Genomic DNA, 23654 nt, shown 5'->3' with positions numbered 1-23654 from the left:
CCTGAAATACAGGGTATGCAAGTCCCATATCTGTATTAACTGTCCTCCAAACTTGTGCATGAAAAGATCTCCCGGAACCTTGGCTCCCCCCCACATACGGAGGTGGGGCAATCGGCACCATATCTTCTTCTAGATATTCTACCTCCTCCTCCTCAGAGTTTTGTTGACCGATGTTAACTCCCTTCCCCTTCTTACAGTAGGCCAGGGTGCCCTGTGTCTCCTTTTTCTTCTTTTTCATTTTTATCTTATGTAGTTGTTGTAACAATATATCAAGGTCCTCAGAACTCTCTGAGTCGCTTGTGTTCTCAGGCGTTTTTAATTCGGTCAAGTCTGGGTAGAGCCTTCTCCTATTTTTATCTTCAGGCTCTTTTGCCTTCTCACTACTGTTACTTTTAATACTCTCTGCCACTTCACTACATGATCCTTCAGATTTTTCCTCATGCAATTGCTCAAGAATAGCTTGACCCTCACTCACAGCTTCCTGGAATTTACCATCTGTAAGGCAACCACGGACCATTTTCCAAAGGGGGATCACCCCACCCTCTAATATGCCCTGCTCAGAAGCAAAGTCAAGATCTTTGCCTAATTTATCCCAACTAGGCACAGTAAGGCTGCCCGAAAATGCAAACCACGGTGCAGCGATATCTATCTTCTGTAAAAATCTCTGTAAAGTACTATGTTTCACTTCCAGTCCCTTGGAACGTAACAGGCCATCTAGGGCCAGGAGAAGCGGACTTGAAGATGCGGCACCCATGACACAACAACAAAGGAAGCACAAAAAACAGAAAGCGAAAGTAGAAGCGAAAGTACACAGTGCAGCTGCAATAAAATGTAAGGCTCTCTCTTTCATTACAGAGGAGCTGCCCCGCTTTGGTCGCGGATCCCACTTACTAGGGACTAACCCCGCTTTGATCGCGGATCCCACTTACCTGGGACTAACCGGTGCACCACCCCTGACTGCTGAAAGTTCTGGTTCCCGGGTCTCGGCACCACTTGTCGCGACCCCTTGCCCGCAAGGAAGACGCAACTCAGGAATCTTCTTTCAGCAGTTTATTCAGGCCCTTGATATTTCTTCTTCTCTCCCTCGGATGCCCCTCCCAGCCTTAATAAAGCATCCCAAGCCCCAATGCAAAGCTGCCGCGTGGAGCTTTCTCACAGGGTAGTGAAAAATCATGTGCCAACTCTCCCAGATAAGGAGTTGTTTGTCACAGACCACAGCGGAGCCAGCGTCATCTTGTAATGGCGACCATAATCTGCAGAAACGGCAGAAGCGGCTCACCACAATCTCACATTAATAAAAGCTAGCATTTTCATTTTTTTTCTCTTTATTTGGCCTGTACTGGCTCTCAGATATAGATCGAGCATCCCTAATCCAAAAAATATGAAATGTCCCAAAATCTGAAACATTTTGAGCACTGACATGATATTAAGGTAGAAAATTCAATTCTTGACCTCTGAACTTATAGTCAGAATGCAGATGCTATTGTACCAAATCACCTTTAGGCTATATCTGAAAGTTGTATCTGAAACATAAATTAATCCCCTGTTTAGACTTGGATCCCTTCTCCAAGAGATCTTATAATGTACATATGAATATTCCAAAATCTGAAAAGGATTATCATTTTAAACACGTTCAAATTTCCCAAAATCCAATAAATAAATAAAAGCTTAAAATCCAAAACACTTTTGGCCCCAAGAATTTCAGATAAGGGTTACTCAGCTTGTATCATGTTTGAGAATCTGGCTCCTTATGTACAGAATGAAGTGAAAGATAACTGCTTACGCAGAAATCTGTCTTTGTTTTTGGCCAAATTGTAAAATGCGAAGGCCTGTGATAAAGTTGATTTTATATACATATCGCTAAGAAACCTGATACTAAAGTTATCGTTACTTATCTCTAAAAATTCTTTAAAAAGCACACCTCTGTGAGGAAAGGGGGTTTTGAAAAAACAGTATTAAATGTAATCCAGGTTCCTTTAACTTTCTGAAACTGCCAGAAACATATTTAAAATGGGAAACTCTGTACTGGGTGCAGTGGTACACATCTGTAATCCCAGCCTCCTGGAAGGCTGAGGCAGGAAGGTTGTAAGTTCAAGGCCAGCTTGGGCAACATAGTGAGACCCTGTCTCAAAATAAAAAAAAAATTAAAAGGCCAATACATAAGTAAATAAATAAAGAGAATACAATAATAAAGAAAGTAAAATAAAAGGATCTGGGATGTAGCTCAGTGATAAAGTGCCCATGGATTCCATCCCCAGTACTTAAACTAAAAATCTGTCAACTTCCTATTTTCAAGTGTTAATCCTTGAGTTGGAAACTTCAGATATAGTTGAGTTGAGGAATTCATTATGCAAAGGTTAAATCAGTTAAAAGATGATGAAAAGGGAAAGGGATAAGAAAATGAGTAATAACATATTGGGATTATTCATCAGGAAAATTTTAAAGACGACAAAAGAATATAAAAGGTAAGCTTGGTAATTACAATTATGAGCAAGGAGGCTCAGGATTTACATAGGACCATTTTCCCCAGTGACTTAAAGGCTTCTAGTTGCCACCACGGTGCATTGCCCCTGTTTTCAAGAACAGAGTGGGAAAGTGAAATTCTCTCAATGAATTTGTTTATCGACTGTATTCTGACTGTCACAATTAAATTTGTTATGGCCCCGTATTTTCTAATCACTGGTTTGCAGGCAGCACTAGTCTAAGATAAAGTTTCCAGTAGCCCTTGAAAAAATAAATGAGTTTTCAGTAAACTAAATTCATTCCATTTGAAAGACTGACCTCTAAATTATGATTATGTCTTTCATATATTTTTGGTTCTAGAAAACTTTTTTCTTGCTTAGCAAAATAAAACTTTCTCCTGGCTCTATTTTTTTTTTTAAATGTGTTGGTCCTGAAATCCAAAATACTCTTTTATTAGTCCTTAATCACAAAATTGAACTATAATATTGACTTGCCTCACAGTCAGAAGTAACTAATTAATACCTTCTTCAGATATTAATATAGGTAATATTTTTCCCATTAGTGTTTCTAAACCCCTGGTGATTAGTCATTGGAATATTCTGCTGCTTCTGGCATTTGCATATTGAAAACTTACTTTCTGATGAGCACTGGATTAATTGCTTGACATGAATTAGCTCATCTAATCGTAACCATACCCTATGAGGGGAATAGCACAATTATCATCAATTTACAGTGAAGGGAGCTACATGGAGGTTAACTGAGCCACTGAAGTTTAACTGAGCCACTTCACGTTAACTGAGCCACGCGGAGGTTAACTGTGCCACATGAAGGTTAACCTCTCCAAACTTGCACGGTTTTAATTGGAGCAACAACTCAAAACCAGGCAAAATTCACAACCTTCCATTTTAACCACTAGGTAGCTATATCATTTTATAGGAGAAATACTCAGAAGGTAATACAACCATTAAATGCAAGTTAAATTGAAAAACCAATTGGGAGTGTGGGGGGGGGAATTATTATACATGTTTTTTTTGTTGTTGTTGTTGTTTTGTTTTTTATGAGGCAGTCAAATTCTGGCCCTGAATTGAGTCAGAATAAAATAATAAACATAATAGTCAAGATCCCTTTGTATCTACCAAACCATGATTGATTATCACAAATGAATTATCTGACTTAATCCTCCCCCAAATACCAAGGGATAGAAAACTTTATTATTACTATTTTCAGATAAGGAAACTGAGGCTTTGAGAAAACAATTTGACTACAATACCAGTTAATAAAGATGGCATAACACCCTGTCTACAAAATCTAGTGCTATGTTATCGTATCAATGTGGTTAGATTATTTAGAACATGAATCCTTGGGCATATGATTCGAATAAGAAAAATGAACTAAACATACTCTTTTGGGTTAGAAGCAAGTTGATATTTTAAAAATATCATTTGAATATTCAAACTAACTCTTTCTCATTTCAAACTTGTTTCATTTTCTGTTTTAACTTCACTCCCAAAATATATAAAAGCAAAGTCCTACTTTTAGCCTTAAGGGCTAGATAAAAGTTTACCTTGTCTATTTTCCTTTTCAATGATAAAAACAAACAAACAAACAAAAAATGAGAGTAAACCAAATCTATTGATCTGGTACTTTTACCCAATTCCAACCTTGATTATTAATGTTGCAGGCAGACCCCAGTGAACTCCACCTCTTGGTATTCACATTCTGGCAGAATCCCTCTTCCTGAGCATGGTGGGCAGCATCTGTGACTTGCTCCTAAGTAACAGAATGTGACAAAAGTGGTGGAACTGCTTTTTCTGTGAATGAGTTATGTTTTATGGCAATGTTAATGGGATTTCAACATACATTAGATTGTCCTTTCTTGCAGACACGAATTGAGCTCCAGGTTGGAGAAGCCCAGTGCCAAGGAACTATGAATGGATTCTCAGAACTGAAAGTGGCCTTCAGCAAAAACCTGAAGGCCTCAACCCTGCAGCCTCAAGAAAACTAATTCTGCCAACAACTTGAGGAAGCTTGGAAGCAGGTCTTCCAGTCAGCCTCTGATAAACCCACAGTCCCACCAACAGCTAGATTGCAGCAGGGGAGACCCCGAAGCGGAGAACTCAGCCTGGTTGTGCTCAGACTCTTGACTGATAGACACAGTGAGATGATAAATGTGTGTGGTTTAAGACAGCCAAATGTGTTAAGCAGCAATAGGGGATCAAGAGGTATAAAATCCATAGCATATATTGATTTTGGATTAATCCTTCTGAAATGAGAAAAATAATATTATGTTGTTAATGATACTAGGATGAAATGTCCATGCTCCTAGGAAAGTAAACCTTCATTTCATCCCTTCTACCTTCTCAAGGACTTTGTTTCACTAATCATACTTCTGCATTATCAGTTTTACCCTTTCTGTTGGATCACTGTCATATGCTCAGATGGTGGATTAATATGGCTCCTTATATTAGGGTTCTCTAGAGGAACAGAATCAATAGGATGTATGATTATGAAGAGGGGATTTATTAGATTGGCTGATACAACCAGAAGCTGGATAGTCCACAATGGCCGTCTGCAGGCTGGAGAGCTGGAGAAACCAGTAGCCACACAGTCCAAGATGCTGAAGCCTTAGAACAAGAGGAACAATGGTGCTACCCTAGTCCAAGACCCAAGGCTTCTGTAAAATCCCTAGAGAATCATTGGCAGAGTCTACTTTGGAAGAATGAAGGAGCAAGAGTCTGAGATCCTTAAGTGATCTCAGCAACAATCAAGAACCCATTCAAGAAGAATCAAGCTTGCTTCCTTGTTCTTCCAATTTTTATTCCATCCAAGTCTCCAAACTATTGGATGGTGCTGTCCATGTTCAGGGAGTGTTTCCACTGAAGTTAGCTATCCCACATGCCAATCATTCCCAGACATACCCTCATGAACACACCCAGAAGCCTGTTAATCTTTGGCATCTCTTAATCCAATCAAGTTGACAGTTCATATTGACCATTATATTCACAAAGAGATCTCCACATCCTAACCCCAGGAACCTGTGTTATCTTATTTAGAAAAAGAATCCTTGTAGATGTGATTAAGAATCTTAGGATGCCACATGCTTAAAATCCCAACTACTCAGGAGTCTGAGGTAGGAGAACCACAAGTTCAAGGCCAGCAATTTAGAACCTCAGCAAATTAGCAAGACAATGTCTCAAACTGAAGACTACAAAGGTCTAGGGACACCTCAGCAGCAGGGCACATGTGGATTCCATCCCTAGTACTGAAAAAAAAATGTATTGGTATGGAGAGATTATCTTGGGTTATCCAGTTGGGCCCTAAATGCAGTCATATGTATCTTTGTAAGAGAGGGGCAGAGGGATATTGGAGACACACAGCAGAGGAGGACACAATTTGATGATAGAGGCAGAGATTGTTGTGATGGAGTAATGATGTGGCCAGAAGCTGAGAAATTCTAGCAGACACCCGAAGCTGGGAGAATCAACAAAACAGATTGCCCCCTATAGACTCTGGAGGGAGCATAAACTCTGGAGGGAGCCTAACACAGATGACACCTTGATTTTGGAGTTTTTAATCTCCAGAACTGTGAGAGAATAGATTTCTCTTACATTTAGTCACCCAGTTTGTGGTAATTTGCTACAGTAATTACAGGACTCTTAACAGTTCACAAACCTATGATTATTTTCCCCACTGTAGAAAAAGAAGACTCTTCTAATCTTACTTCCCTCCAACTACCATACTTTTCTTCCTAGCAAATTCCTCAAAACGGTTGTCTCCACTTTTGTCTCCCCTCATTCTGTCTTGAACCTATTTGTCCTCTATCATGCCATGGAAACTGCTCCTCAATATTTCCAGTGAATTCTGCTTTGCTAAATGAAATGGCCAGTCCTCCTGGACTCTCTTCATTTGGTTCTCAGGACATGACACAGCTCTGGTTTTCCTGCCTGTTCTTTCTTGGTTTTCTGTCCTGGTTCTACTTCTTGTCTAGTAAGGACAGGGTGCTCCAGGGTGTTCTTTCTTTGAGATCTCATCTGGTCTCATGGCTTTAAAATAATACCTGAGTCCAATGACTCCCAAATCATAACCTACGTTCCAGACCTTTCCTTGCCTTCTAAACTTGGACACTCAACTGCTTACTCAGCTGTCTTTCAGGTGGCTGATCTGTGTCTCAAATGTAACCTGTCCAGATGTGAACTCCTGCATTTCACTGCAAGTCCACTTCTTTAACTCCCTTACCAACTTTCCAGTGGCTCCTGTCAAAAATCTTTGTCCTCTTTTTCAACCCTTCCCCTTCTCTCATATATCTCACTTCTAATCTATCAGCCCATCCTTTGGTTCACACTTCAAAATAAACAACTTGGAATCCCAAAATTTCTCAATCGCTTTCTTGCTGGCACTTTGGGTCCTGCCACTTTTGTTCTAAACCTGGATCACTGCAGTGACTTCCTCAATGGTTCCCTGTGGCCACCATCCACAGGACGGCCAGAGTGTCCTGTTATATAATGACATTCCCCTGAGGTGATTTCCCATTAAATGACAGCTTTTCATGACCCAGATAAACTCTCTGGCTTCCTCTCTCATCACTCTGTCCTGCTCTCTCCACTCCTGCTAAGGCCCACTTGCAATTCCTCCCCGACTTTCCATTCATTCTTTCTCTCATTTGTCATTTCACCTTCCTGGAAGCGTCTTCTCCTGTAACATCATACCTGATACTTTAATTTTTTTTTTAATTTTAGTTGGAGATGGACACAATACCTTTGTTTATTTATATGTGGTGCTGAGGATCGAACCCAGTGCCTCACACATGCAAGGCAAGCAATCTACCACTGAGTCACAACCCCAGCCCCATATCTGATGCTTTTTCCCTTCAGATCTTAACTCAAATGACACATTCCCAATAAAGGCTTTCCTTAACATTTGGTCTAAATTCAGTCTCCCCATCCCAATACTTCCAAGGTCCCTTTCTTGCTTGACTTTTCTCTCTGGAATTTGCCATCATCTGATATGCTTTTATTTTACTTATTTATTATCTAGCATCCTCACTAGAATGTAAACTTCTAAAGTGCAGGTAATTGAGTTTTATTAGACTAGTGCCTTGCATGTGATAGCACTTACAAACATCTTTTAAATAGATGAGTATATGAACATGTTGCATGGAATATTATAAAGAGCATGAAGATACAGGGAAAATGAATAGATAAATTCAGACCAGTCACTGCCAAGGCCAACATAGCTAAGATATAATTACCATGTAAACAATGTAATGATTACAAATAAGATAAATTGGATTCATACTTTAGATCAAGAACTTTTTGCCTCCCACATGATTTAAAGCCTTCAGGGTCATTATTTCATGTGCCTTCAAAATGTCTCTGGTAAGGTAGATAGGGGCTTTCTTTTTATTTCCTTTATTTAATTATTGGAATTCCTTAAAATGCAATTTGGACCATTTACATTATGGCCTTAATTCTGTTTTTGCTGTAGGCCCAGGATCAGGTGATTCTTAGTAAACTGGAAAATGGCCTCATCAGTGTTAGAGTCTGTAAACAAGTCAGGATGGCGCCTGGCATTTTGCCAGAGAAATGTTAGGGTCTGTAAACCAGTCTGGATGGCGCCTGGCAAAATGCCAGAGGGAGTGGTTTGTGAAGTAACACCAGCGAGCCATTAAGTGTGGAGATTCCTGATTGGTTGACTGATGTATCTAGTTTATGCTAATTAGATAAGCTGTGTGGAATGTATAAATACCGCTCCTGTCCTGCAATAAACAGCTCCCACTTCTGCTGTATCAAGGTACACAAGTTGTTCGTCACCCCCCAGCTATTTTGCTGCAGCCGGACTGTGGCAGACATCAGGAACACAGGTGAACCTTATAACTTTTGAGCAGAAACTCCAATTCCAGGTTCAGCATTCAGGATGGTTTTCTATAGCTGGGAGGTTTGGCAACACAACTCTGCAGCCTGCTAAATTCAAGCTGCTTCCTTTCACTGGATATATCATTGTTGTACTTTCTATATCGACAAAAACTAGCTTCAGTTTCCATTAAACAAAGGTCAAGTTCAGAGTGAAGGAAAATCAGTAGGACCTGAATGGACATTATTAGAGAAATATAATGTTGCCCAATTCTGTGAATTTAGAAAGACTTTTAAAATGCCAAAACAAAGGTATAAGTGAAGCCATTGGAGGACACTTCCAATTTTTCAAAAAGGCTAATGACAGGGGAGAACAGCAGCCTATCACAAGACATCTTCAAAGTCCAGTCTAGAGAAAACCGATTTGGGGCTAAATACTATCAGTTTTGTTTCCCTGAACATCTTTTCTGTGTGCGATGCTCTAAAACACTTAAAGAGATACATGAAGAATGCAGTAAAATACAAATCATTCTGTGTCAACTATGTCCCATTAGAAGACATCATACTTTCCTAGAATTATATATTTGTGATGCAAGCTATGAAACTGTTTTGGCACTCATTTTCTTTTGTGTTTGTTGTTTCTTTCTATCTGAGACTTGGGGACGAATGGGTTCATGCCATGCTATGGGTACCAAAGAATAGACTGAATTTCTTATTTACTTTTCTTGTATTTGCTTACATTTTGAGGACTTACAAGCAATTTTACTTTCCAATGTACCTTTGATTAATATGCATTGAAATAAATATACTGAACGGTGGGCCTCTGGGGGCGCCAGGATAAGTTTTGTTCCAGGAAGAGTGACTTTGTGTTGCCAAGGCATTTCTTCTCTGTATCAGGTAGCAGTGGCTTATGGCCCTTGTCAGAGAGGTAATGGCACTCATAGTAATCAGGTAAGGGAAAAGGAAACAGATAGAACATGATCAACAAATGCAGATGTTAGAAATAGTGAGGAGCTGTTAGAAATCAAACATGTGTTCAAATGTGGGTGGGCAGGTCAAACTTACTTCTGCCAGAGGGGAGTGCCACCTGAACCTGGCTGGCAGGCATGCCTAGGAGGTTAGTCCACCAGTTCATATACCTAAACAGTGCTGCCCTTCACCCTGATTGGAGGACTCAGGGGTACAACCTATGCAATTGGCTAATTTTAAAATTAGGGTGGGCAAAGGGAAGGGCTAAATTTAAAATGGCTACAATTGGATCCAATTATAGCTGAATACTATATTCTGAAATGGACCGCCAGACTTTCTATTTCTCACACAGAGACACCCCAATTTTCTGATTATCACAGTGCTTTAGGAAAGGAATACAAACAGGCCCTTGACAGTTTTTCATTTTAAGAGAAATTACTCACAGAGCTTTTACTGTATAAGTCCAAACATGTGCCAAGCACTGTGCTAAGTGCTTTACAGACGTATTTAATGATTAAAGCTCACAGAAACCTTAGGTCAGTTCTATCATTTTCTCCATTTTCAATGGAGGAAAGTGGAACTAAGGGAACTAAACTATCTTTTCCATGGTTCCATGAACTGTAACTGGAAAAGTAGGACTAAGACCCAATCCCATGCTGGAGTAGCTCTCCATCTTGGTGGCTCTTTACAAAGTAGAAAGCATGACTTCTTCTTCTTCTTCTTTTTTTTTTTAAGAGAGAGAGAGAAAGAGAGAGAATTTTAATATTTATTTTTTAGTTCTCGGCGGACACAACATCTTTGTATGTGGCGCTGAGGATCCAACCGGGGCGAGCGCGCTACCACTTGAGCCACATCCCCAGCCAAAGCATGACTTCTTAAAGCAGAATACTAGAATGTGTGAAGAAAATGCTAATATTGTCCCCCAGTCTCTGTATAATCCCACTAAGTACACTCTGACAATAGAGTTACCTCTTTTACACTATCTTTATTCAATTTTCTTTGCAGACTCATGGCTGCTGAAATTTTACTTGTTTTTGATTTTACAAAAATGAGATGCTCTAATACTTATTACTACATAGATGGCTTTTCTTTTCACCATAGATGTTACTTCAGGTCAATATTCCAACCCATTTTTCTAAATTGCTGAGTATAATTCTTAAGAGATGTTTCATAATACATTCATTCATTCTCCTAGTAATAAGAATTTAAGTTATGTCTTTTTAAGATTTTTTTTGGCTTTGCCAGTGAAATAACACTCAAAATTCCTTGCACACATATTTGTAAATAATTGCAATATTTGTTTCCATATGTAAAACCCACAAATTGGAATCATTAGGTCAAATGGTATAAAATTTTTATGGTAAAATTTTCATGGATATTGATAAGCTTATGGCCATTTGCTCTTTATCCATAATATATTAAAGTATGTCTTCCTGTACATTATTAAGGCAACCAATACTATCTGTTAGATAAATGAACAGCTCTTGCCAGAATATTTTAATTATAAAAGATACCATGTCTATTTTGGAATAAACCAAAAGTCTTACTCTTGAGGTGGGACAAGAGATTAATATCAAAGACATTTCTAGCCAAGCCATCCTAAATAAGGAGGCTTTAAAAATGTGTATCCAAACTTTCAGACAAGGACCCCAGCCCTGCTTCAATGGGTTTGCCCTTCCTTAAGACCGTTCTAAGTGAAAATTTCAGTGCTACTCCTCATATCTAATGGTTTGTTTGAAATGGCAAGTCTGTTTTTCTGTTTTAGTCCTTCTATCAAGCACTTTTCCCTATTTCAGAAGGCACATGAAAGAACTTTTGATTCTGGAGAAACTGTCATTTTTTTAAAAACAGGGTTTCATTAAATTGCCCAAACTGGCCTCAAATTTGTGATAGTCCTGTCTCAGCCTCCCAAGTAGCTAGAATTACAGGTGTGCCACCATACCTGGCTGACTACCTGATCTTGATCTTGAGGGAGAAGCACAAGTAGAGATGTTATTGTAAAGATATTTGGAATATGAAAATTTTTTATTTGTTCTAATTAGTTATACTTGGCAGCAGAATGCATTTCAATACATTGCACACAAATGGAGCACAACTTTTGATTTCTTTGTACATGATGTTGAGTTGTACCATATGTGCAGTCATACATATACCTAGGGTAATGATGTCCATCTCATTCCACCATCTTTCCTGCCCTTATGCCCTCTCCCCACTCCACCCTCCCCTCTGCCCAATCAAAGTTTCTCCATTCTTCGGATACCACTTCTCCAACATGGATCAGCATCCTCTTATCAGAACATTCAGCCTTTGTTTTAGGGAGGATTGGCTTTTCGTTAGCAGGATATTTTCTAACTTTATCCATTTACCTGCAAATGCCATAATTTTATTCTCTTTTAATGCTGAGTAATATTTCATTGTGTATATATACCACAGTTTCTTTATCATCTATTAAAGGGCATCTAGGTTGGTTCCACAGCTTGGCTATTGTGAATTGAGCTGCTATGAACATTGATATGACTGCATCACTATAGTGTGCTGATTTTAAGTCCTTTGGATATAGACCAAGTGGGATAGCTGGGTCAAATAGTGGTTCCATTCCAAGTTTTCTAAGGAATCTCCATACTGCTTTCTATAGTGATTGTACCAATTTGCAGTCCCACCAGCAATATATGAGTGTGCCTTTGGAATATGAATATTAATGAGAGAAGGCTATTTACTATACAAACAATTCTAAGTCTCAAAGTCTTAACAGAAAAATTTATTTCTTAATTGTGAAGTAACTCCAGCAAGCCATTAAGTGTGGAGATTCCTGATTGGTTGACTGATGTATCTAGTTTATGCTAATTAGATAAGCTGTGTGGAATGTACAAATACCCCTCCTGTCCTACAATAAACGGCTCCCACTCCTGCTGTATCAACGTACACAAGTTGTTCGTCACCCCCCTGGTTATTCTGCTGCAGCCGGACTGCGGCAGATGGTGGCCCGTTACGGGAGCCCCGGGACACTCGGGGGTGACGAAAAAAAAAAAAAGCTGCCCGTCTATAGATAGGACAGGAGCAAATCTGCTCGTCCCTAGGCAGATAGGGCGAGAGGAAAAATGGCCATTTCGAGAAAATGGAGAAGATTGATACAGTATGTTTGTGTCTGGTTTTGTCTTGAAATGTTGTATTGTCTTTGTGACGAAAATATGGAAGGGGTGAGAAGTAAATTACTAAGGGAAGAAGGCACCCCAGTGGAACCAAGAATAGTTAGGGCATGTGTTGATGGGAGCCCAGGAACTCTAGTCAGAAAGAAAAAGAAAGTTCAGAAGAAGAAGGATTATAAGGAAAAAAGTTGCAGCAAAAGGCTAATACTGAATACTTTTCGTTACTGGAGGGTGCATGAATCGTTGCAACGGCTGCCATGTGCGCGAGCTGGTCATGGCGCAGCAAGGACTTTCCAAGCGGCGGCAGCCGGCTCTTCCACTGCCGGGAGCCCAAATCTAGACCTGACCCGGAGGCACAGTCTTGCAGGCTCTTGCTCCCTGTGCCCGGTGGCAGTTTGAGTCCGGAACACTCCCCAGACTCTTCCTGGGGCCATCTGGGGCTGCCCGGGACGCTGCAGGCGGAAGATGGCCCACGTCCCTGAAGTTTGATTGTTTCCAAGGCCAGTAACTACAATGGTTCTCCCACACCTGGAAGCTAGTTCCTGCCTTTGTCCATCCCAGAGGACGAGGATGGAAGAATTTCCAGTGTTGCTGAAAACTGGACGAGACTTCGGCTGAGAACTGAACGAGACTTCGGATCAAGCTAGCTGCCTGCAGAACTTACCTGGACTGTGATTTACCTGGACTGTGAGTTAATCTATTGAGACACTGCTTTACCTGGACTGAGACAACAAACTGTAATCTACAACAAATTGTAACTCAATATCTTTGCTAACAGTGTCATTGCTGGTATAATGTTTTCCAAGGGCTTCTTGCATGGAGCCATCAAGTGGCTTGGTATTGTGACATTTTGTATCCTCCCCTTCTGCTTGTAGCAGATTATTTATGGTGTTTGTGTAAAAACCACTATGGTCATTATTTAAATTAAACAGAAGGGGGAAATGTTAGAGTCTGTAAACAAGTCTGGATGGCGCCTGACCCTGATCACCAGGAGAAGAGAGGACCAGTTACATAATAGGAAGAGAGGAAGATGCTCAAAATCCAAGTTACCCAGTTGGGTGCGTCCATTACTCTATTGCTGAACTTGGAGGTGAATGGTGGTACAGCAGAAATGGCCAGAGGGCATAGGGGATGAGGGGATTCGATCTCTCAGGAATGAGAGTCTTAATCCTGACACCAAGTAAGCCATCAAGAATAATGTACTAGTGGATAGTGAGGGGAGTCTAGAATGCAGAGCATGGGGAGAATGGTGCGTATCAGCCCCAGCCCTGAGGCTGTGGCGGTGTCTATAGTTTATGCAGCAGACTTTGTTTCTCCAAAGTCTGAAGGAACTGCTTCCTAAGTGGCTATGAAGCACAGAAGTCTTTTAGTGCAAGGCATGGACTAAGGTGGACACAGAAAAGTATCAACCGGATTAACCAGGGAGAACACTTGTGCCCCAGTTATCAGCAGAAGCAGATAGTCTTCTGCCATCAGCTCCTGCAGAGTTTAGCTCGGCTACAGAATGGCCTTTCCCAATGCCCTGCTAATCTCAGGACTGATCAAGGCAGGGGTATAACAGTCCAGGCACTTCATTTCCAAGTCAGTCAACTCTGCAGGGGCATAGGTGCCTCAGAGGTTTTTTTGCTAGATTAGCTAAGGCCTTGCTGTGCCTGTATCACAATTTTAAATCTTCTACACAATTCTACTTCTTTCCCCTGTCCACAGATGATGATTCTCAAAAAGTATCCAGCACACCACTGGATTTCCTCTCACTGTCTGCTTCTCAATAACCTAACTTGCAACAACTGCCTTCCCCAGTAGCATTCAGCACATCAAAAGTGATTTTAAATATCTCCAGTGAGGATTTTGATTTCAAATGGTACCTGATTATGCCCTCCATATAGACTCTGTAAACTTTGACTAAAATAACCATGTGGATGTAGGAAGAATGAGAATGTACAATACTGACCAAACTCTTGTCACATTAGGAAGTTTTACTGACTGACTAAAACTGAAGTTTTATTGTAAATGCCAAGAGCCTCTGCAGGATCACACCCAGAAGATATCACATTCCTGCCTTTCACCAAGAGCATCAGGGATGATTTCTAAAGAATTATGCCTACTCATCAGATTCTCCAAGGACCTCTCCAGGATGGATGTTTATCCAGTTCTAGAGACAAGGACATCTGCTATGTCATTGGGAATTTGGCTACAATGCCTCTTAGGATCAGGTACTGAATAGAGCAGACAGTTTAACCTTCTATGAACACGTCTTTGTATCCCAGAAGCTTCAGCTTACGCTCATCCTATTTTGTGTGTTTTAAAAGCCATATACCTTGAGCTTTTCCCCAAACCTACACACATAAGAATGGAAATAAAACACATTGCATGGAAAATTAAAGTGTATATTTTGAAGAAATCTGCTCTATTTTTAGTGTGGCTTTGTTTCCTCATCTTATTACTTCTAGAAATTTCTATAGCTAATTTCACAATCGCAGTCTTTTACAATCATCTTAATTAGTTATTCTCCTTAATAATTTGACAAGCATTTCTGTACAGGTTTTAATTTCCCATCACAGAGTGGGAAAAGAAAAATGGAAATGATAGTTTTTATCACTAACAAGCATGTTGTACTCAAGTGAATGGTGTGTAGAACCAGAAATAGAAGTCGTGTCTTTGAGCTTTTTTCCTTGAGGTTTACTCCACATGCAGGGATATCTCAGACCATCCCATTTTCCTCACTGCTTGTCATAAAGTTTCTTCAAGAATGTCTCTTCATTCCCAAACTGAATTCCCCTACAGATCCATCAGGGAGGCAGTCATGAGAGAAGTTTTTCAATATTGCAAATTTATGCTTAAGTACTCTTTTCACAAGAACCTATAAACCGAACAGCAACATAGATCTCTGTGGGGTTTTCACTGTTTTGAGTGCATTGCAAAAAGTCAAGAAGTTGCAAGGTGTTTGCTGTGGTTTCTTGATAAACAAGAACGAGATATGTGGGGCAGCCTTGCCATACTGATTTATAAGGAGGTATTGTGACTTTAAGACCAGAAAACCCCTAACCCTGCAGTTTGAAAAGTGATGAAATGCTCTTATCCCAGACAAGGATGTGGATTTATAGAATATCCTGTCTGTGCTCAGCATATTGCCACAGAAGGTGCAGAGCGATGAAATAGATTTCTTCTATCCATCCCAGACAGAAGTGATTTTCTGGTTTGAGTGTGACTACTTTATGTCAAGACAGACTTCAGCCATGAATGTTTCACAGCCAATGTCCCCCTCAGTATGAGAATGTGAAGAGCACTTACTCACCTGCCAAATCAATGTCAATCTCCCCTCACTCACAACAAGTGAGGCATTGCACTTTGGTGCCAAGTGTTATTTAAATGAACCTTAAAACCCTCCTCTGTGTTGCTAATATGGGTCAAGATATTAATATTGGTTTTGGCTGTGAATGGCTCTTTATGAAAAGCATTGGCCCAGCTGAAGTACTTTACATGCTCAGAATGTGTTACTTTTGCTGCTGAGTAGTGAAAACCAAAGAGGATCCTTCAGTCATTGCAAGTCTGTTTAGATTTCTATACAGGTTTTAATTTCCCATCACAGAGCTGGGAAAATAAAAAGGGAAATGATAGTTTTCATCACTAAGGGGTCCTGCTCCATGCTTGCACATGCAAAAGGAAAGTCTTGAGGAGAGACTTTGCCTTATGATTTTTTAAAAAAAGCTTTCAGGGTAGTGACTTCAAACATCTCCCTATGTCACTGACCGCATGTTTACCATGGTACTCTCCTGTAGGTAGTCAGCTTGGTGCTAGAAAGATGAACTGCTAGGACTTGCTTTGGCTGCCTCTTTTTGATCCTTCGAAAACTGATGATTAGTCAAGATGCAGATGTCTTGATTAAATGCAATTTCACTATGTAAACAAACAATAAAGCCTGAACCATTCAGTTTTGGAATGCAGATTTAAATCAGAGATAGTTGGAGCTAAGGAGAGTCCATAATAGCAAGGTGTATACCAAAGGGCTCAATAAACATCTTTATCATCAACAACATGATCAAGCTATTAAGTCCTAGACTTGAGACTGATGGTATCCTCAAGGGAGCCAGTAACCATTAACCATTCTTTGGGACTCAAGCAAGGGCAATAAATTCTTCCAAAACATTAAACGAGAGTATTAAAGCCCTAGAAAGTGTAATTGAGTCAATGATATCTGAGGGCTCTGGGAATTCATTCATTTTACTTGGCTGAGCACAGGCATTAGATCCTCAGTAACTTTCCAACAATATAAATAGTCCCTCTAGAATACTGGATAGGATGCTTGATCTTTCTCATTAAGGGGACAGCATGCTTTAAAGCCAAAAGGCTTCCCACTCAAAGTTTCCCAGGTCTGGTTCAGTAAAGTCCAAACTCCAGTCTGAATGATTCACCGTCACACATCACTTAATGGCAGGGACACAGTCAGAGAAGTGTGTCACTAGGTGAGTTTGTCATGTGAACGTCATAATATGCACTTATACACATCTAGATGGTACAGGTTGATGGCTTGCCATGACTTCTTGATGCAATCAAGAGATGTGATACAATGGAATTTTACTCAGCCTTAAAGAAGAGTGAAATATGTTTTATTTAAAGACAGTGTCTTTCTAAGTTGCTTAGGGCCTCACCAAGTTGCTGAGGATGGCTTTGAACTAATGATTCTCCTGCCTCAGCCCCCAGAGCCATTGAGATTACAGGCATGGACCATGGTGCCTGGTCATCTTTTTTTCTTTTATGCAGAAGCTAGAGAGAAATAAGGATTTTTTTTTTTTTTTTGGCAGTGCCAGGGATTGAACCCAGAGCTTTGTGCATGCAAGGCAAGCACTCTACCAACTGAGCTATATCCCCAGCCCCCAAGAAATAAGGAATTTTAAAAGGAAGTTATCTCCCAAGAATAGAAGAAAGATCAGTGGAGTCCAGTAAGGGAAATGAGGCACAGGCAGGCTGGGAAAGGAGAGGCCAGCAGAATAACATTAACCAAACTATGTCATGTGCAGGTGTGAACATATCATAACAAACTCCACTTTTATATAAAACTATAATGCACCAGTTAAAAAAATAAGACATAAAAAAATAGACAGGGTAAACAAGAGATGGATGCTGCTATTACCAGCATAACATTGCATACTACTTTACAGTAAACTTTCTTTTTGTAAGTAGATGGAACACACCCTAAAATAATGATGATAAGTATAGCATAGGGAATACATAAACCAGTGACATAGGCATTTATCATCATCGTCACACATTATATACTCTACATAATTCCATGACTGACAGTGCAGTAGGTTTGTTTATACAAGTGTCATTAGGAACACATGGGGAGTGTGTTGTGCTGTGACTTTAGATGGCTATGATGTCACTAACAGATAGGAATTTCTCAACTCCACAAAAATTTTAGAAGACCACCGCAGTATGTAGAGTTCATAATTGGCTAAAATGTGGTGAGGCAGTACATAACTATACATGTCTCAAAACATAAATGAAGGCAGTAATGTGCTTCAATGTCCAAACTTTGCCATGAGGCCTAAACCTATGCACAGCCCGGCAGGGGTCTTGTGTGTGTTTTTACTTTATTGGGAATATAGCAGATACTCCAACATTAGCATCATTACTTTTAACTGAATAATAATAGGGGCACTGCAGTAATAATGTACTGTGCTCCAATACTAGCAGCCATTTATTGGGTATGGCCACATGACAGGCACCATGGAAAAAAGAAACTCGGAGTTAGAAGTTATTCCCTCCATTTTACACAAAACAGAAGTTAAGTAACTTGCTCATATAGCCACATAGCTAATAAGCATGCAGGTTCTGGACACAGAGTGGCCTGATTCCACATACAGGACCCAACTTTCTGCCAATCCTGTGCTGTCATGCATTTGCCTGTCATGCAGAAAGCTCGCAGTTTAATTTTAATGCTCAGCACTAAAAAAAAAAAAAATCACAAAAGAAAAGAAAAAGAAACAGATACAATGGTGTAGAATCTTCTTTCCCAAATTGTTGCAAAACAAGACAGGAGAGGCAGCAGATAGCCACAGCACAGCATCAAGTATTTAAATCTGCATCTCTCAACTTCCTGGAGCATGACATTCAGAATATTACACTTGTCTTAACACATCCAACAATGGCATTTCACCAGGGAATATTGTGTGTGTAATAGATGAAAATAGAGTTCTGATTTTAGAAGCCATAGTAATCCCAGGAGGGCTATGATTTGGGTCCCACCCCTCATGGTGCTTTATGGCAGTCAACACAGACGTTGTGCCTCAAGACTGAATCTGTACCACTATTTCAAAGCACTGGAGGTTGGCGTAGTCAAAAACAATAGAATTTTTTTTAAGATCAAATGTTCCAATTAGTTCAATAAAACATGACCCTTAATCCTTGCTGATGCTTCTGGAGACACAGGCAATAAAGATCAATGAGACACATTCTACTTACTGCTCAATTGGACATTCTGACTTCAGAAACAGTTTTAACCTGATTCTTAGAGAAGACACACCGATTGAGCATTGTTCCCCCAATGCCAGGCTAGCTGTGTCTCTTGTGTCACCTGATTTAATATGAGAGGAACTGGAATTTCTTTAATTTTATGATGCAATTTTTTCATAGATTATTGTTGTTGATCAAACGATTTAATATTGTTTCAAATGCAACTATAAACTCTGAGTCTAAGATGTCTAGACAGTGGATCTCCCCCTTCCCCAAGATCTACAATGTGTTATTTGCTCTGTAGTAATGTGTATGAAGCAGTCAAACCTGCTCCTAGTACAAACCAAGCCAAGCCAAGCCAAGACACAGACTCCCCAGCGTGGTTTCTTATGGACCCTATTGCTAGGTGGCTTTCTATTGCTATTGCCAATAATTGCCTAAAAGCTAAACAGAAAAACCGTCACATAATAGACTATTTAATTAAATCTCAGGTAAGATATTGTACTGAGTATTAGTCTCCTCTCCTAGATAAGACTTTTTTTTTTTTTCTTAATCACTGGAGAGGTGCCACTGGTCAGTAAAAAAAAAAAAGTTTATAAACAACTTGAAGTTTGCCTGGATCTTTTGGTTCCACCCTTAATTATTTTTCAAGGGGAGATGGGGACATGACATTTTTCTACATGCAACACACTGTAATCACACTGTTTCTATTGATTCAGGGATCACTGCTTTCTGTTCTGTTTCCCAAATACTCTGGAGGAGACAAAATACCATTAGAGAAGCTTTCTTGTCTTTGAATTTGACAGGGTGCCTTTGACTTACTCTCCCTTAAGAAAATGTGCTTTGCATAAATAGCTGTTTCCAAATATTCAAATCCTTCAAAGTGGCTTCCCTCTTTACCTTATAATTGTGGTGTGTGTATGTGTGTGTGTGTGTGTGTGTGTGTGTTCGTGCATGCATGCGTGCCTGTTTTTTTTTTTTTTTAATTAAGCAGTGAAATGAAATCCATCATTGTAATTTACTAAGGCACACATTTCATGGAAGAATTTACATTCTTCCATGTAATGGAAGGAGAATGCCATCATCCAAGAAACATGACAACAGGACATCACAACGAACAACATGTTTCTATTGAAAAGTGCTAACCAAAGAGCAGGTATAATGGAGCACCCATGTGGGATAGAACCTTCTTTCCCAAATTGTTGCAAAACAAAACAGGAGAGGCAGCAGATAGCCACAGCACTGCATCAAGTATTTAAATCTGCATCTCTCAACTTCCTGGAGCATGACATTCATTCAGGACACCAAGATCCATGCAAATCAGGAGCAACCTTAAGCTTCTATTGCTTATGTGACCCAGAAAAAGCTGGTAAGTATGACGGCTGAGTTTCTGGCCTTGAATATATAAACTCCAAGTTGTCCAGATTTATGTAGAAACTGCTTCCCTTAACGATCCCTCTCCAGGAGACCCCATCAGAAAGTGCCATTTTAAATATTAATTAGAGTGACTTCATGCCCTCCACTGAGGGATCAGTGGACTCTCTTGCAACCAAGGTGATGGTGATGACCACTGCTCTTCTTCTATTTACTCTTCTTCTCTCCTCTGGTAGTAAAAGAAATTGGGATGAGGATAGAGTTAGATAAAGGAAGCTCTTTCAGTGTATGTTCTCAGCATTATAGAAGAAGGAATTTTAATAATTTTTGCGGCAATACAATGTACTGGGGTAAATAAATTCCAACAATTAAATTACATAGCCTTACTTCAAAGTGTGTATGTATACTTACATAATATAAAAGTGATTTCATGCAAGTGGACTAGTTATAACACTTGCTGAGTTCCTTCACAAATATTAAAGTTAGTACATTTATAAACACATTTTAAAACTGAAAGCAAAAATGAAAAGAAAATATTTTGAGACACTCAGTTTATAGTTATATACCTTAGTAACTTTATTTCAAGACTGGATTGTCTCTTTCCATACAAGTAATGACTTTTAGATTATGGAAAAAAAGTAGATTTTTCAAAAGTGGATGAATTAATTGTAATGCTAGTTTCTTAGATGAACTAGAGTTAGAGGCGTGGGAGATGGATCCAGATCAGTGAGGTTCAAATCTTCCCTCTGCCAGGTATGTAACTTCTCTGTACCTCAGTTTTCTCGGTGTTAAAATGGGGATCATAATATACCTACCTCATAGGATGGTTGTGAAGATTATGTATGTTAATAGATGTAACAAGCTCAAAAAGTATATGGTAGGTGTAAAAGTGCTGAGAATGTATTAGCTGTGGTTTTTTTACAAACCTGGCAATAAAGAGCAAACATTTGGAAACTTCCCAAGACCTGGTGACAACCTATCTGTTCACATCAGACATTAATACATCTGTAATGTCATTAGCTCCTTTGTTTCTATTGAAAAGTGCTAACCAAATCTGCTACCACAATACACGGTTAGTGTTCACAGACAGGCAAAGTAGGAAAAAAATGAGAGGCCTGAATTACCCTGTAGCATTTCTCAACATTTAAAATTGAATCTAAGGTAGATTACTAAATTGGGTACCCTCTGAATGTCATTGTACCAAAAAAAATCTAAAAAATATAATTAGAATTTTTCTGGAAGTTTCTTTTTTTGCTTAAATTATATCTGACATGAAGAAAGCAGTTTTACTCAAGAGATATGACAATAATAAATGGGAGACAAAAAGTCCATTCATTAATTTAGACAACAAACAAAAATCTGAAGGTAATTAAAGTAAAATTGTAAAAGTACTCTACTTAATATAAGAAAAAGTCTCTAAATCCCAGTTTAATTTTTCTTGTCATGTGGAATAACCAGCTGCAATAAAAAGAGGAAATGTTCTTGTCTCTGCTTTTGTGTACAAATTTTATCTTCTCATTTTTTCCCTTTGTTATCAATTAAGTTAGTAGTAAGTTAAATCACTATTCCCGAAGCAAATGTATATTGGCATTAAATTCAACAGAGTTTAAGATTTAAAATAAGGAACCATATAAGTAACAGTTAAATATAAAAGAATAGCTTATCATACTTTATTAACACAACTAGCTTAAGAAATGTCTTCTTATGAAAGAAATCTTCCCTTAACAGCAGGTGTCATTTTCTAAATAAGACAGACCCTTCTGCTACACCTAAATGGGAAAATCTTGATCCTAAGTGGTTAGGCATTTTACAGCTAAGTACTGCTGACAAGAATCACTTTACACTCTTCAGGATTTGGGATTATGCAAAAGAGAATTGTTCTGGTATGCCCATATTGGAACGGGAGGATTGAATATCACAGCAAAACGACATACATTTATTTCTTATGCTATTTAAATAATAGTCACGAATATTCTATGACAAAGTGTAACTGACCTATTTCTCCACTCCCTGGCCTTCCTCGGCTTCACAAATATTGCAGGACAAAGGGAGGAAAGTTTTCCCTTTCTTGATTTTCTTCTTACATCACCAGTTTCCCTGGCCACATAGCCTACCTTCCACATCTCCCTGCCATCCACAGTCAGTCTTGCTCTTCCCGATTCTTCTCATTTGGCCATTAGGACCAAATCTAATCTTCTGAGTGATAAATGTTTTTTGGACTACACCAAAAATATCTACCACAATTCCATTTGCCAAATCTCTTTTTTCCATATTTTATACCTTTGCCACCCAGTTTTGAATTCAGCTGCGTTTTGATGATACTCCTGAGTATGATGAATTAATTTTTCTGCAATGGTGTCTGGAACAGTCTCCTCTCCTTCATTTGTGCCCCTTTGACTTGTTCTCAGCTTTCTAATAGTCTTCCTTTTTTTAGAGGAAGTTTCTAACTGTAGCCTTTTTATTGAATCCCAAGTTGCTGTGTGGCAAACCAACTCTGTCTTCACTTTATCTATCTATCTATCTATCTATCTATCTATCTATCTATCTATCTGCCTCCTGGTCTGCTCCACCCATCTTAGAAGAGGTTTATGCCTGAGGCAAACTCTTGTCAACTCCATTCTTTGACTCTTACTAGATGAATCTCTGTCCTGAGCTCTCTGCTTCAGAGAGCCTCACCCTGGCCCTCCTCTGGGGCAAGGAATCTATGAAAAGGAGATGTGCCAGTTCAGATCCTGTGCCCCTTGCAGAACTTCCTAAACCACACTGGAACCTATGAATTCCCTGCTCAACCCCACTTCCAGAACCTGCACAGTTCTCTTCCCTGAGGTGGTGCTCCTAAGGGCAGACAGAACATGCACGGTGAGGGGGGTGGCTTTGGGCTGTGGTTTGCAGGAGTGTGGACCATTTGGTCTGAAATACCTAGAGGGATGTACAGGATCCTTTTGCATATGGGAATAAATCAGAGGACAGAGAAGGAGCCAGGCTGCAGGCCGACAGATTCTCCCATGGGGCGAATCTTACTGCAGTATTCTAAGGAGAACAGAAATTCTAAATCTGGCCTAACCTTGTTTATGAAGGCATCCTTGTCAAAATAGGAGGCCAGAATAAATAAATATTTGTTAGCCTGATTTAGAACTTTTAAATATTTAAACATATGGTACTTGGTCTTCCTGGATACTAAAGTCTGTTTTGCATTCCTGTTTTCGCACTTATTTTAATTTCCTCTTCTTATATTTTTTTCCCCTCTCTCTTTCTCTGTGTTCTGTCACAATAACCTCAAATGCCACTTGTTTTCTTTCCATTTCCTCTTATTATGTTGCTATCATTCTAGCTCCCACATGCAGGAAGCAGGTTGTTGGTAGATCTGCATTACCTGGCCAGGCCTGCAACAGAGGCC

Source organism: Marmota monax, unplaced genomic scaffold (assembly GCF_021218885.2).
Source record: "Marmota monax isolate L192 unplaced genomic scaffold, Marmota_monax_Labrador192_F-V1.1 WCK01_AAM20220418_F8-fsc00044, whole genome shotgun sequence".
Lineage (NCBI taxonomy): Eukaryota > Metazoa > Chordata > Mammalia > Rodentia > Sciuridae > Marmota > Marmota monax.
This window is presented reverse-complemented; position numbering follows the sequence as displayed.